At 42.2% G+C, this 14,572-nt stretch overlaps 1 non-coding gene across 1 annotated transcript; it reads right to left on the bottom strand.

The window, feature by feature from the left end:
* Positions 1 to 11,285: 11,285 nt before the first annotated feature.
* On the bottom strand, positions 11,286 to 11,404 carry LOC138362382 (5S ribosomal RNA). Its single transcript, XR_011227619.1, has one exon. It is a non-coding gene; the product is annotated as a 5S ribosomal RNA (ribosomal RNA).
* Positions 11,405 to 14,572: the final 3,168 nt, after the last annotated feature.

Raw genomic sequence — 14,572 nt, 5'->3', positions numbered from 1 at the left:
ATAGCTGATTTTCTGCATTACGTTACATTGTGTGTTACAAGGTGTAAAAATCTGTCACACACTAATAATTATTTTGTGTTGAATGAAGTGGAGAAGGAGATTGACTAGACACGCATAAATATCATTTAAAAAATATATATTTTGGACAGCAGAAAGCTGATTTTCCGCAAGGCGTTTTTTATGCTTTTTTGGTTTTGAAAAGAATATTAGCTGGCTGAAAACCTCCACTATTACACAGAGCGTACGCTAGATAGATGTATCAGCCTTGAGAGCACAAAATATTCTAATTCCAATGGCTTGTGCATGCTTAGTCATCGGCTAGGCCGATGGCGCTGAAGTCGAGTGGAGTCGCCGATTCACCAATCAGAAGCGTGCTGCTGGAAGTGGTAGTTTGGTGATCGATGAAGATGGAGTGGCGACAGCGAGGAGGGGGAGGTGGAGAGCGAGTGTAGGGTACGTATACCCCCTGTAGAAACGTATTCTACTAAATGTGTACTACTCTTGATAGTAGTATCTAGATGTTGTAGATGTACTGAAGTAACATGAAGGAAAGAGCAGGCCAAATCTCTCTTGAAGGAGATTATCATCACAGCTCTACCCCGAAGCCTGCTCTTACCGGTTAAGTTACTTCAGTAAATGGTAGAGATGTAGGAGTAGCTGTCTCTACCTCGTAGACTCTGGAGAGGGCGTCAGCTATGATGTTGTCCGAACCCTTGATGAAGAAGAGCTCCAGATTAAAATTCTGCAAGTACAGAGCCCAGCGTAGAAGACGTTGATTGCTGAATTGGGCCTGTTGCAGGAACCGTAGGGGATTGTGGTCTGAGTAGATGGTAATAGACCAATTCCCCTGTAGGTAAGGTTCGAAATGTTGCAGATTCAGGATGATGGAGAGGAGTTCCTTTTCTATAGTGCTATAATTCTTTTGGTGGGGCTTCAACTTGTAGCTGTAGTAGCTGACAGGAAGAACCTCTTCGCCACGTTGTTGCATCAGGACGCCCCCGATGCCAGTGCCACTTGCGTCGACATTGATGATGAAGAGCTTCGTAATATCTGGAGAGGCGAGAATGGGATCAGAACATAGCAGAGATTTAAGTTGTTCAAAGGCAACGGTCTGTTGAATGGTCCAATGATACCGTTGCTTGGGGCTGGTCAGATTAATCAATGGTGTCGCTACCGTACTAAAAATTTTCACAAACCTACGATAGTAAGATGCAAGGTCAAGGAAGCGCAGGAGCTGCTTCCTGGTTGTAGGTTGTGGGTAATGCTGAATTACTTGAGTGTGAATGGTTAAAGGAGCAATGCTGCCACTCCCAATCACATGACCAAGATAACGCACTTTACCTTTGGCAAAGGTGGACTTGCCCAAGTTGATGGTAAGGCCGGCTGTGAGGAGATTGGAGAACAGTCATTGCAGCTGGAGCAGATGTTCACTCCAGGTGTTAGTTGCCACAATGATGTCATGCAAGTAGGCTTAGGAGTGATCTAGGCCGTAGATGACGCGGTTGACAGCTCGCTGGAAGGTGGCCGAGGCGTTACACAGTCCAAAAGGAAGGCGTTCATATCTGTATAGACCAAAGAGAGTGGTGAAGGCATATATTTCCTTAGCTCTCTCTGTCAGGCTGATTTGGTAATAGCCCTTTAACAAATCAATTTGGGTCAAATAATTAGCATCACTTACTGCTTCAAGGATATCATCTATGCGAGGTAAAGGGTAAGCATCCTTGACGGTCACAAGGTTCAGTTTCCTATAGTCAGTACATAGTCGTACTTTACCGTGCGGTTTCAGCACCAAGATGCAGGGTGAGGCCCAAGGGGACTCACAAGGGGTGGCCAGCCCATGATCCAGAAGGTACTCTACCTCAGCACGCATAACTTCCTCTTTGTATAGGCTGATACGGTAGAAGGGTTGACGAATCGGCCGGGTATCAGGACGCAGCTGAATGTCATGCTGAACCACATTGCACTCCTGGGGATCATCGCTGAACAACTTCTGATGTTCTTGAAGAACTTTGATGAGAGGAGCACTATTACAGTCCTGTAAATATTTAGGAAGATCAGTAAGGACTTCTGAGTTGGAAAGCACTGACTCAGAGTTAGTGCTTTCAGGAGTGCAAGGAAGGTCTCACTGTGGAGGTATGGATCTTTGAAAGTAGAGAGAAATATTAGCACTGTGGGGAGAATACCTTTATACTCCTTCAAAAGATTGACGTGGCACAACTAGGTCCTCTGCCGGCTATCTGGAGTCTCAAGAACGTAGTTGTGGTTGTTTCTGCACTCCTTGATGCGGCAGGGTCCTGAAAACTTATTTTGCAATGGAGAACCTGGGATAGGAAAATATGCCAACACGAAGTCTCCTGTTTTAAATTTCCTGATTTTGCCGTGTTTGTCAAAATGAGTCTTCATCCTATCTTGAGCTTTCAATAAATTATCAATAGCAAATTTACGTATTCTCTCTAGAATGTGCTTTAAGTTTTGAAGAAACTGAGCCACATACTGAGGGTCACTGAAGGTGGCACTGCATAGAGAGTCATTAAAAGCTTTAAGAGGAGTACGGCACTTACGTCCGTAGAGCATCTCATAATGAGATACTCCTAGAGACTCATTTGGGAGACTTCTGAAAAGGCACATGATGATGTCAAGTTGTTTATCCCAGTTTTTCATGGTTTCATTGCAAAATTTCTTAAGGATTGATTTTATCGTTTGGTGACTACGTTCAAGAGAACCCTGTGAAGCAGGGAAGCAATTCAGTGAGATGGACAGAGTTATAGTAATTGTCCATAGAGAGATGATAACCCTTGTGCAATAATGGCCGCATCAAGGCCATCATTGTCTCCACTGTTGTCTTACCAACTCCGGCATACACCTCAAAGTCAATAATGTAGCCAGTCCCTGCCTCAGCAAGCATGTACAACTTTACCCCATACTTATCTGGTTTATTTGGATTGTTAACCTTGAAGGATAAACGACCACGCCACGACATTGTTCCTTCATCCAAACTGAGTGCTTTATTGGGAACGTAGTATGTGCCAAACTTGGTGGTAAAATAAGTAATGATTGTGCGCAGTTTTACCATTCGGTCCTTATTGTTTGGGGAAATTGCAAGCTTGTTGTAACTATGGAAAAACTGGCTGATATGTTGATATCGTTTTGCAGTCATGAAAATATTGAAGGTCCTCATATGCCACAACCGGCTTGTTTGCCAGTACATTCTCATCGTCGGAAGGGGTGCAATACCCATCAACATAGACAGACCCAAATACCGGGCCATTTCCTTCAACGATTCCTCTTGCCACATCCTCATGGTGTGCCTGGAAGCATTCTGAATAAATTGTCTGGCATATATGTTCGTTTCCACTGTGGTATATTCAATGAGGGCCCGTGTCAGGAATAAATGTATGAATTGCACGGGAGTGGTTGGCACTGGGACAGTTAAGCCTGGTGTGGCAGTGAAACTGTCTACAAATGGTGGTGTATTGTCACTAGGCCAGGCATCATCAGGATTTGGCTGGTGAAGCCGTCCTGCATGCCTCCTTATGGGTGGCTTGGGGCGGCCCTCATCCGTCGCCTCATCCTCACTCCCCTCGCTACTCTCCTCACTCGATGATTCATCAAACTCATCAGACGTCGCGGTCCCCTCATTATCACTACTGAAATCGCTTTGACGTTCTTCCCCCTCAACATCAGATAAATTATCTAACAATTCAGGAATTTTACTGGGGGTAAGCTTCACCCTGTTGAACTTTTGGTAGAGCATACTCAACCTATCCTCCTTCGTGGTTTTCGTATCTTTCTTGGGCGCCGAAGTGCTCTGTCCTTTACCACGATCCATGTTTTCAAGTAATACGGTGATTGCAAGACACAGGAACGAATAAACACGCCTAAACAGGGCAGAGAGGTGCACAAGTTCTGGACGCAGGAGGGCGGCATTCCGGTCACGACAGAGGTAAACAAAGGCCTAGGCCGACCGCATGGCGTGACCCAGAATCCCATGCGGCCTATGAAGGATTGTGGGAAAACAATGGCTCTCATTTAAAAAAAATGAAGATCGGATAGTAATTTTTTTTTTTATCAATCCCTATTAATAATCCCTATTAACCCTATTAATATCCACTTTGTTATGTCCATTCATCCACTTGTAAACCTCTATCATGTCACCCCTAACTCTTCGCCTTTCCAGTTAATGCAACTTAAGCTTTGTTAATCTTTCTTCATATGAAAGATTTCTAATTTAGGGAATTAACTTAGTCATCCTACGCTGGACACGTTCAAGTGAATTTATATCCATTCTATAGTACGTCGACTAAAACTGAACTGTATAATCTAAATAGTGCCTAACCAGAGCAAGATATAGCTGAAGAACCACATCAGATGTCTTGTTGCTAACGCTTCGATTAATAAATCCCAGTGTCCTATTTGCCTTATTACGAACATTCATGCATTGATCCTTTTGTTTTAAGTTCTTACTAATCATAACTCCCAGATCCCTTTTGCAATTCGACTTCGCAATCTCAACACCATCTAGCTCGTATCTTGTAACTCTATCATCATTACTTAGCATCAGAACTTTACATTTATCAGCATTAAACTGCATCTGCTAATCCTTTGACCATTTCAAAACCCTATTTAGATCAACTTGAAGTGATAGTGAGTCTTCTTCCGTATTAATTTCTCTACCGATTTTTGTATCATCGGCAAATTTGCAAATGTTGTTACTCAAACCTGAATCTAAATCATTTATATATATTGTAAACAACAGAGGTCCCAGGACAGAGCCTTGAGGCACTCCACTTACAACATTTTCCCACTCTGACTTGACTCCATTTATACTAACTCTCTGTTTCCTTTGGGATAGTCATGCCGTAATCAAACTTAATATAGCACCCCCAATACCATGAGCCTCTATCTTTTTAATCAGTCTTTCATGTGGCACTGTATCAAAAGCTTTGCTAAAGTCAAGGTACACAACATCACAATCCTTACCACTATCAACTGCCTCAACTATGCTAGAATAAAAAGATAACAAATTTGATAAACATGAACGGCCATTTATAAAACCATTTTGCGACTCCATTATTATTAATTTATGTTTTTCAAGATGAAGACGAATTTTATTTGCAATTATCGATTCGAGTAACTTTCCCACAATGTACGTTAGGCTAATTGGCCGATAGTTTGACGCAAGTGATCTATCTCCTTTCTTATAAACTGGTATCACATAAGCAACTTTCTATAACTCTGGCACTCTGCTGACTCTATTGATTTATTAAATATGGTAGACAGTGGCTCGGAAAGCTCCTCTTTGCATTATTTAAGCACCCTGGCAAACACTTCATCCGGCCCTGGGGATTTGTTTGGTTTGAGTTTTACTATTTGTTTAATTACATCCTCCCTGGTAACTGCTAAACTAGTCAACCTGTCCTCGTCCCCACCCACATAGACTTGTTCGGCGGAAGGCATATTGTTAAGTTCCTCGTTAGTAAATACAGATATAAAATATTTATTAAAAATACTAATCATCACTTCATCACTATCTGTTATTTGACCTGTCTCAGTTTTTAATGGACCTACCCTTTCCCTAATCTTTGTCCGGTATAACTGGAAAAACCCTTTAGGATTTGTCTTTGCTTGCTCTGCTATGAGAACTTCATAGTTTCTTTTTGCTTTCCTTATCTCTTTTTTAGTATTTCTAACCAGTTGTACGAATTCCTGTTCTAAACTGACTTCCCCATTCTTAATCCTTTTGTACCACGCTCTCTTTTTACCTATAAGGTTCTTCAGATCCTTTGTTATCCACTTTGGATCATTAGTATTCGATCTATTCAATTTATATGGTATACTACATTTCTGGTCTTTGCTTAGAATATTTTTAAATAGGTTATATTTTGAATCCACATCGAAAACCCCTTTTACGTCACCTATCGCTGGGTTCGCGTCTAGCTCCAATACCGACCCACACCCCATACCCAAGACTTTCCAATCTATTTGACCCAAAAAATTTCTTAGGCTATTGAAATCAGCTTTTCGAAAATCGGGCACTTTAACAGAATTTTCTCCTACAGATCTATTCCATTCAATGCTAAATCTGATTTCTTTATGATCACTTTTCCCTAGCTCACTCCCTATTTCGATGTCCTTAATTTGTGTTTCCCTGTTAGTTAACACTAAATCTAAAATATTATTTCCCTGCGTTGGTTCCTTAATGTCTTGCGTAAGAAAGCAATCATCAATTAATTCCAGAAAATCTTCTGCTTCATTATTCCCTGTTTTGTTTGACCAGTTTATTCCATTAAAATTAATGTCACCCAGGACATAAATACTGTTAGATCTAGATGCTCTAGATATTTCATCCCATAGATGCTTTGTATCCATTCTGTCTAAGTTTGGTGGCCTATATATAACTCCTATTATAATATTATTTCCTTTTTTTTTAATTCTCTCCAAGTAGTTTCTGTATGTGGCTCAGTTTTGATTCCCTCTTTGAGACTTCATTTCAAATTGTCCCTAACTTATATGTCTACTTCCCCTCCTCGTCTAATATATCTATCTGTGTGAAATAGTTTAAATCCATTTATTTGATATTTAGCTAATAGCTCTCTATTTTCTACATTCATCCACGTCTCGGTAAGTGCAATAATATCTATGTTTTTCTGTGCAGACAAGAGCATTTAAATCGTTTATTTTATTTCTTAGACTTCTAGTGTTAGTGTAATATACCCTAAGTGAATTGTTATTTTGAGGCCCTTTTCTTTCCCTGATCATTTTGCCAAATATTTTCTCCCACAAACACATACTTTTATTACCTCCTTCCTCCAAATGAATTCCCATACCACTATCTACTAACAGTTTAAACCCAAACAAACGCCTCTAACCACTGGTTCCAACGAGTTCGCAACAACAAGAACCCCAGCCCTCGATAGATGCACCCCATCACGAGCATACATTTCATTTCTTCCATAGAAGTGTTCCCAGCTGTCTATGAAAGATATTGCATTCGATTTGCAATATCTTTCCAGCCGGCAATTGACACCAAGTGCCCTCGACATCCATTCATTTCCCACTCCCTTTCATGGAAGAATGCCACATATGATCAGGATTCCTCCCTTGCTTCTGACTAATTCTATGGCTGTTTTATACCTCTGAATCAGTTCTTCACTCCTAACTCGACCAACATCATTTCCTCCCGCGCTAATGCAAGTAACAGGATTGTTCCCATTTCCAGCCATAATATAATTCATGTTGTTTATAATATTTCCAATACCAGCTCCGGGATAGCAAACCCTTAACCTGTTCCTCTTATCTCTAGCACAACGTTCTATCCAGATACCTTATCTGGGAATCTCCCACAACTAAAGTTCTCTTAGGTACTTTCTTTACTCTCTGAGGGGCCTGCGCTTCGTTGTTCTTCGTTGCTTTCCCTTTCGTATGACCCACAGTTTCACCACAGCACTCTTCCTCCAATATGGCAAATGAATTAGAAGTTCTTAGGGGGTCTGTAGGCGGATTTATCAAAGTCTTCTTAAGGCCCCTGTCCTTCACTACTTTCCAAGACGAGGTCTTTTTCCTACTAGTCTCCTCCTTCGTTTCTTCTCGATGTTGTTTCAGCTGTCGTACCTCCTGCTGTAGAGAGTCCAACTCTGTCCTCAGGGCTCCAATTGGAGTCATCAGGTCCTTCATTACAACTTCCATATTGCTATGATAATATGATGCAGTAATAGAGCAGTAACTATTCTGGCAGGTGTTGTGCCAATTGCACATTAATACAAAAAAGGAGAAAACAAAGTAAAAAAAACTGCTGGATACCTTTACTGTGTGAGAGCTGCGGGTAAAAAAAAGAAAATGAAAACTTCAAACATGTAATACAACCAAAAATTATTTTAATTTTACACAAAATGACAAATAACAATTAATGAAAACTTACCTTATTCGCTTGGCTTGAACACAATCAAAAGAGAAATATATATACATGTGAATTTTACATTCATAACATAGGTGAAAGTAAAACATTATACTAAATTCTATGTGCGTCTACCATCACCCATAGGCAAGGATAGATGCTGAAGCAATGAACACCAGAAGGGTAATCTGACGCTCTGAACGCTGGCAGGGCTTCTTATATGGGCTGTGACGTTTGGGAACCCTTTGGGAAAGCATGCAAAACACTAAACTGTCTGGTAAAGCTGGAAACAACATTAAACTCTTGGAGAGCTAGTAACTACATTAAACTTTCTGGGAAAGCTCGTAGCAACATTGAATTCTATTGTGAAAGCTGGTAACAACATTAAACTCACAGGGAAGGCTGGTAACAACAGTAAAATTCTTAAGGAAAACTAGTAACAACAGTAAACACTCTGGGAAAGTTGGTAACAACATTAAACTCACAGGGAAAAGCTGGTAATGTTACGATGCCCTCTTCTATATCTCCCCTTATCAAGTGAGAAGATCCATATCACTACACCCTGCAGGTTTCCTGAGATGCAGGTTTTCGTTTGACATAGGTATCAGCTAGCAAGAGTACTTATTCAAGTGTAAAATGGTTATTTTAGTTTTGGCTTGCATGGTGGCTTACACGTATATAAGATGAGTATACAATCTTAGTGTACCCTTACCCTTAAGGGTAATGAACCCGATTCTTACCCATTGGGTATGCAGTAGACGAGTATACAGTGGAAGTGTATTACCCGACTCTTACCCTTAGTGAAAAAGGGTACATTTTACCCTTAGTGTATAAGGATGCACCTTACCTTAGTGTATAAGGGTACACCTTACCTTAGTGTATAAGGATGCACCTTACCTTATTGCATAAGGGAACACCTTACCTTAGTGTATAAGGGCACACCTTACCTTAGTGTATAAGGGTACACCTTACCCTTAGTGTATAAGGGTACACCTTACTTTTAGTGTATAAGGGTACAACTTACCTTAGTGTATAAGGGTACACCTTACCCTTAGTGTATAAGGGTACACCTTACCCTTAGTGTATAAGGGTACACCTTACCCTTAGTGTATAAGGGTACACCTTACCCTTATTGTATAAGGGTACACCTTACCTTAGTGTATAAGGGTACACCTTACCCTTAGTGTATAAGGATGCACCTTACCCTTAGTGTACAAGGGTACACCTTACCTTAGTGTATAAGGGTACACCTTACCCTTAGTGTATAAGGATGCACCTTACCCTTAGTGTATAAGGATGCACCTTACCCTTAGTGTATAAGGGTTTACCTTACCTTAGTGTATAAGAGTACACCTTACCTTAGTGTATAAGGGTACATTTTACCCTTAGTGTATAAGGATGCACCTTACCCTTAGTGTATAAGGGTTTACCTTACCTTAGTGTATAAGGGTACACCTTACCCTAAGTGTATAAGGATGCACCTTACCCTTAGTGTATAAGGGTACACCTTACCTTAGTGTATAAGGGTACACCTTACCCTTAGTGTATACAAAATGGAGACGGACCGACAAAAGTGCGCCAAAACCGTGAAGGCGCCAGCAGGCTGGCGATTGGCGGGATGTGGTCATGTAACGAGATTAACCCATGAGACCCCGCCCCTGGAAGACTGTGACGTCACCGAGAGGCTGGGCTGGGGGCTTGTAGACTGCTGGGCTCTCAGAGATTCACGGCACTTGGTTGAGAACGGACTTGTGCTGGTTGTGCTCTCGTCTTAGGTCCAGGAGCCTCATCCAGGGGAATATCGCAGCCTGACATATTTGCAGTGACTACGGAAGACTAACACACTTTAGGGAAGTGCGAGGAAGCCGAGTTCCAGTGGTGTGAGGGTGCCGAGGACTGTGAGTTGATAGTCTTGGAGGAGTTGAGAGCGGCGACGACAGGAGATGCTAGTGGCTCCCCGCCAGCGGAACTCCGAGGTGCTCAGAGCTGTGATTGGATTACATCCACTAGAAACTCAGAAGGGAGAAGTCGCAACCGGATCTATGAGTATTTGGTCTCAGTGAAGGAGGGATCGAGGGAGACAACGTGAGCAGGGACAACTGGCCAAGCCAGTGATCAGGAACTGCACATTTGGGAGTGAGCACGAAGACGACTCGTATCTTCACGACGACTAGGGACCTGTAGCTCGACCGGAACGTTGAGGGACGACGTGAGGGATTGAGGACCACGACTACCATCGGAGTCCAGGCGTCTGAGGGTATGATATGTTTGAGGTAGATCATTATTCCCTTCCATTGTCCCTTGATAGTTAGGCAAGATAGGCCTAGAAGTATATATAGGTTGTTACTAGAATGTCTATTGATTCTTAGGAGTAGATTAGGCTGTAGGGCAGCTTGTATAGGTCATCTTCTACCTGGTGAAGACAGCGAGTGGCGGAGCCGAGAGGATTATGGGTCTTCGCTGACGGAGCCGGCCCCCATAAGGGCAAATATCCCCTTAAATTCGTTCAGCTGACTCGGGTTGCCGGAGGCCACCAAATAAGCGCCACTGTCATCTGATTTATATATTATTACACGTATACTTCTATCATGTTTATGTAGTTTTCTCTTCAGTAAATTTTATTTGCTTTTATTATCGCTTTTATATTTCTCCTCATGTCACTGAACATTGTGAACAAGTGATATTATATTGCACCACACTAGTACTGATATTAAACAGAAAAGTGACACTAGGTGGCAACACTATCAAATTTGAAATGAAAGCGTTGCCGGGACGCAGAGAAGATTACCCAGCTGGCGACCGTTGCCGGGACGCAGAGAAGATTACCCAGCTGGCGACCGTTGCCGGGACGTAGAGAAGATTACCCAGCTGGCGACCGTTGCCGGGACGCAGAGAAGATTACCCAGCTGGCGACCGTTGCCGGGACGCAGAGAAGATTACCCAGCTGGCGACCGTTGCCGGGACGCAGAGAAGATTACCCAGCTGGCGACCGTTGCCGGGACGCAGAGAAAATTACCCAGCTGGTGACCGTTGCCGGGACGCAGAGAAAATTACCCAGCTGGCGACCGAAATAAATGTTGAGAACTGAGGTAACGACCGGAGGTCCCGCAAAACTTTTCACGTGTAGGTGGGCAAGCCCGGTGGGGGTTATCTTGAGATGATTTCGGGGCTTTAGTGTCCCCGCGGCCCGGTCCTCGACCAGGCCTCCACCCCCAGGAAGCAGCCTGTGACAGCTGACTAACACCCAGGTACCTATTTTACTGTTAGGTAACAGGGGCATAGGGTGAAAGAAACTCTGCCCATTGTTTCTCGCCGGCGTCTGGGATCGAACCCAGGACCACAGGATCACAAGTCCAGCGTGCTGTCCGCTCGGCTCCCCCCTTAACATTATTGCCAATAGCATTTGGTGTTCCCAGGCGGTCACCCATCCAAGTACTAACCAAACCCAACGTTGCTTAACTTTGCTGATCGGACGAGAAGCGGTGCTCTCAACGTGGTATGGCCGTTGGCGCTCTCTCTGGGGTGTTGCACATTGCAGGATCGAGCTCAAGCAGTTTTTTTTCTACCACAGATGTGGCCACACATTTACAATGCTAACCAGCATTGTGTCTTTTACATAGTGTCATTAATGTACATTCACAAAGGTGAAATGTAATTCTGATCAGCTTCCATATATACTTTATACCCATACATATACATACACACACACACATATACATACATATATACACACACATGCATTCACATACATTTGTCTCATTTACTCTGACAGGGTGAGATAGCTGATAAAGAAACTAGTGTGCAATTAAGCACTTAATCACTGAAGGTGATGAAGGTGCTTTTACAAGCTCAGGTTATATAGTTACATCATATATATACATTGTATAATTGGTATATTACATGGTCAATCTTGGATACAAGTCCAATATATCATCAAGTGTTCCAGTACTCATATAGTAACTACAGAGTTCAGCATACCTTAGCCCAGGAGGGCGAGAGTCAGTTAGTATGGGACATTCTACAATATAATGTTCAAGAGAGTGCATGTTTTCTCTTTCACAAAGTTGACACATTGTGTATTCGACATTTTGGTTTTGAGAAAGCTGCCAGATACGTCTATATCCCAGGCGTATTCTGGCCACTATAACATCACATTGCCGGGTTCTTGTTCTATTAGTCACATATGTGAATGTCTCCTCACGATATCTATCATAATATTTAATGCTACAACTTTCAGGTCTTTGTGAATTTGTTAGGTCGGTGAGATCTTCACTAGATATTTGTTTAAGTATTCTCTTTGTCACTGCTAATGAAACACCCATATCAATTTCTACCACAGGTTTTCTGCAGGCTGTCATTGCAAGCATATCAACAGTGTCATGCCTTGAGATGCCAACATGTGATGGTATCCATAGGAATTTAACCTCAAATCTGTTTTCTTTAGCAGCTAAAACATTCATTCGAATATCACTGACTATTTTCTGGGTGTCACTACTATGTGCATTCAATGCCAGGAGTGCACTCTGCGAGTCACAGTATATCAGTCCACTGCCTTTGTCTTTTAAAAATTCAGTGGTAACGTATATGCCTGCAAGTTCGGTTTGAGTTGTACTTGCCCAGTCATTGACGCGCTTCATTGCTGTATGTACGAGAGAAGATTGTTCAAATATGTTACATGCACATCCGGTACATCGTCCACCTTCTTCTACAGAGCCTTCGGTATATCACTGATACACATCGTTACCCATACTCTGAGTACTTTCAGTGATGCTTTTCAGTGTTAACTGTTTTAATAATGTAGTGTGCACACTATCTTTCTTGGGCGCATTTACAAAATCAACTGATAGATCCCAGTTATCCCATGGAGTAATTGGCTCATTAATCATTAGTTGAGTTGGGTACATATTTAATATTTTGATGGAGTTAGCTACCTTGTAGAACCAATATACATAATCAGATTTCGTTCTTCTTCTATAGACCTCAGGTGAGTGCAGCATATTAGAAAGTTTAGCTTGAAACTTCATGTGTTGTCTAGAACTACTCAATGCCTTCACGCCGAAAACTGTGCTAATAGACAAAATTCTCTCACTTATGGTAGGTAATTTTAACTCTGCTCTCATATTAACTATTCTCGTGGACTTTGAAGCCCCAAGGATGAGACGCATAGCTTCATTTTGCAAGGTTTCAAGAGATTTCAGCTCTTTGTCAGTATCAAGCAGTGTGTGCTGGGCTTTCTCCTCTCTCCCGTAGCTCCATAGTCACGTAGTGGCGGGGACCGGACTTCAGGCATGACTTGGAGAGCTCCCTGAGTGTGGTCAACGGTGCCCCAGTAGAGGGGGTGAAGACCCGCAGCGTGGGGGGTTATAGGATCATTAACAACGGTACTCCAGTAGAGGGGGTGAAGACCCGCAGCGTGGGGGGTTATAGGATCATTAACATACACCTCCGTTGTTTAAGTGTAAATCCCATCACACAAGGCTAAGGTGAGCGACGCGTGACAGTAACAACATTAAACTCTCTGGGATAGCTGGTAACATCAGTAAATTCTCTGGAAAAGCTTGAAAAAACAGAAAACTATCTGGGATAGCTGGTAACAACATTAAACTCTCTGGGAAAGCTAGTAACAAAATCAAATTATCTGGGAAAGTTGTTAACAACAATTAACTCTCTGTGAAAACTGGTAACAATATTAAACTCTCTGGGAAAGATAGAAAAAACATTAATCTGTCTTGTAATTCTGGTAAAAACACTAAACTCTCTGGGAGAGCTTATTACAACAATAAACTCCCTTGGGATTGCTGATAACATCAGTAAACTCTGTGGGAAATATGGTAACAACATTAAACATTCTGAAAAAAGCTGGAAACAAAAGAAGACTCCCTGGGTATTTTTGTAACAACATTAAACTGTTTGGTAAAGATGGTATCCACATTAAACTCTCTTGGAGATCTGATAACCACATTAAACTTTCTTGGAAAGCTGGTAACAGTAATATACTCTCTGGGAAAGCCGGTAACAAGGTTAAACTCGCTTGTATAGCTGGAAACAACATTAAACTCTCTGAGAAAGCTTGTGACAACAGTAAACTCTCTGTGATGGCATTTAATATAACTAAACTCTCTGCAAAAGCTGGTAACAACATTAATCTATCTGGAAATGCTTGCAGCAATATTAAACTCTCTGGGAAAGCTGGTACGAACATTGAACTCTCTGGAAAAGCCTGGTAACCACAGTAAATTTTATTGAAAAGTTGGAAACATCAGTAAACTCTCTGGGAAAGCTGGAACAACATTAAACTCTCTGGGAATGCTAGTAAAAACATTAAACTCTATAAGAAAGTTGGGAACAACAGTAAATGGTCTGGGAAAGCTAGTAACAACTGCTGGTTGGTAGCTGGTGTTTTGGATATCTCCTGCTTAGGCAGTAGATCCTGCCTCTTTCCAGTACCGCCTATTCACCAATGTATCTGCATGCTCCAACATAAGGAATCAGCATCAACAACCACAACAATACATTCTCAGACGCCTCAGTGTCTAGATAGACACCACCCCCCATCCACCCTCTAGTACCCGAGACACCTGGACACCCGCTGTCTGGGCAGAGGCCAAGACACCGGGCGACAAGACGCTAACTGCTTGTCTTACTGCCGGCCGATTCACGCTATCTATGCCTTCCTGG

Source organism: Procambarus clarkii, chromosome 8, assembly GCF_040958095.1.
Source record: "Procambarus clarkii isolate CNS0578487 chromosome 8, FALCON_Pclarkii_2.0, whole genome shotgun sequence".
NCBI lineage: Eukaryota > Metazoa > Arthropoda > Malacostraca > Decapoda > Cambaridae > Procambarus > Procambarus clarkii.
Note: the sequence above shows the minus strand (reverse complement) of the source record. Positions and strands in the feature narration are given on the sequence as shown.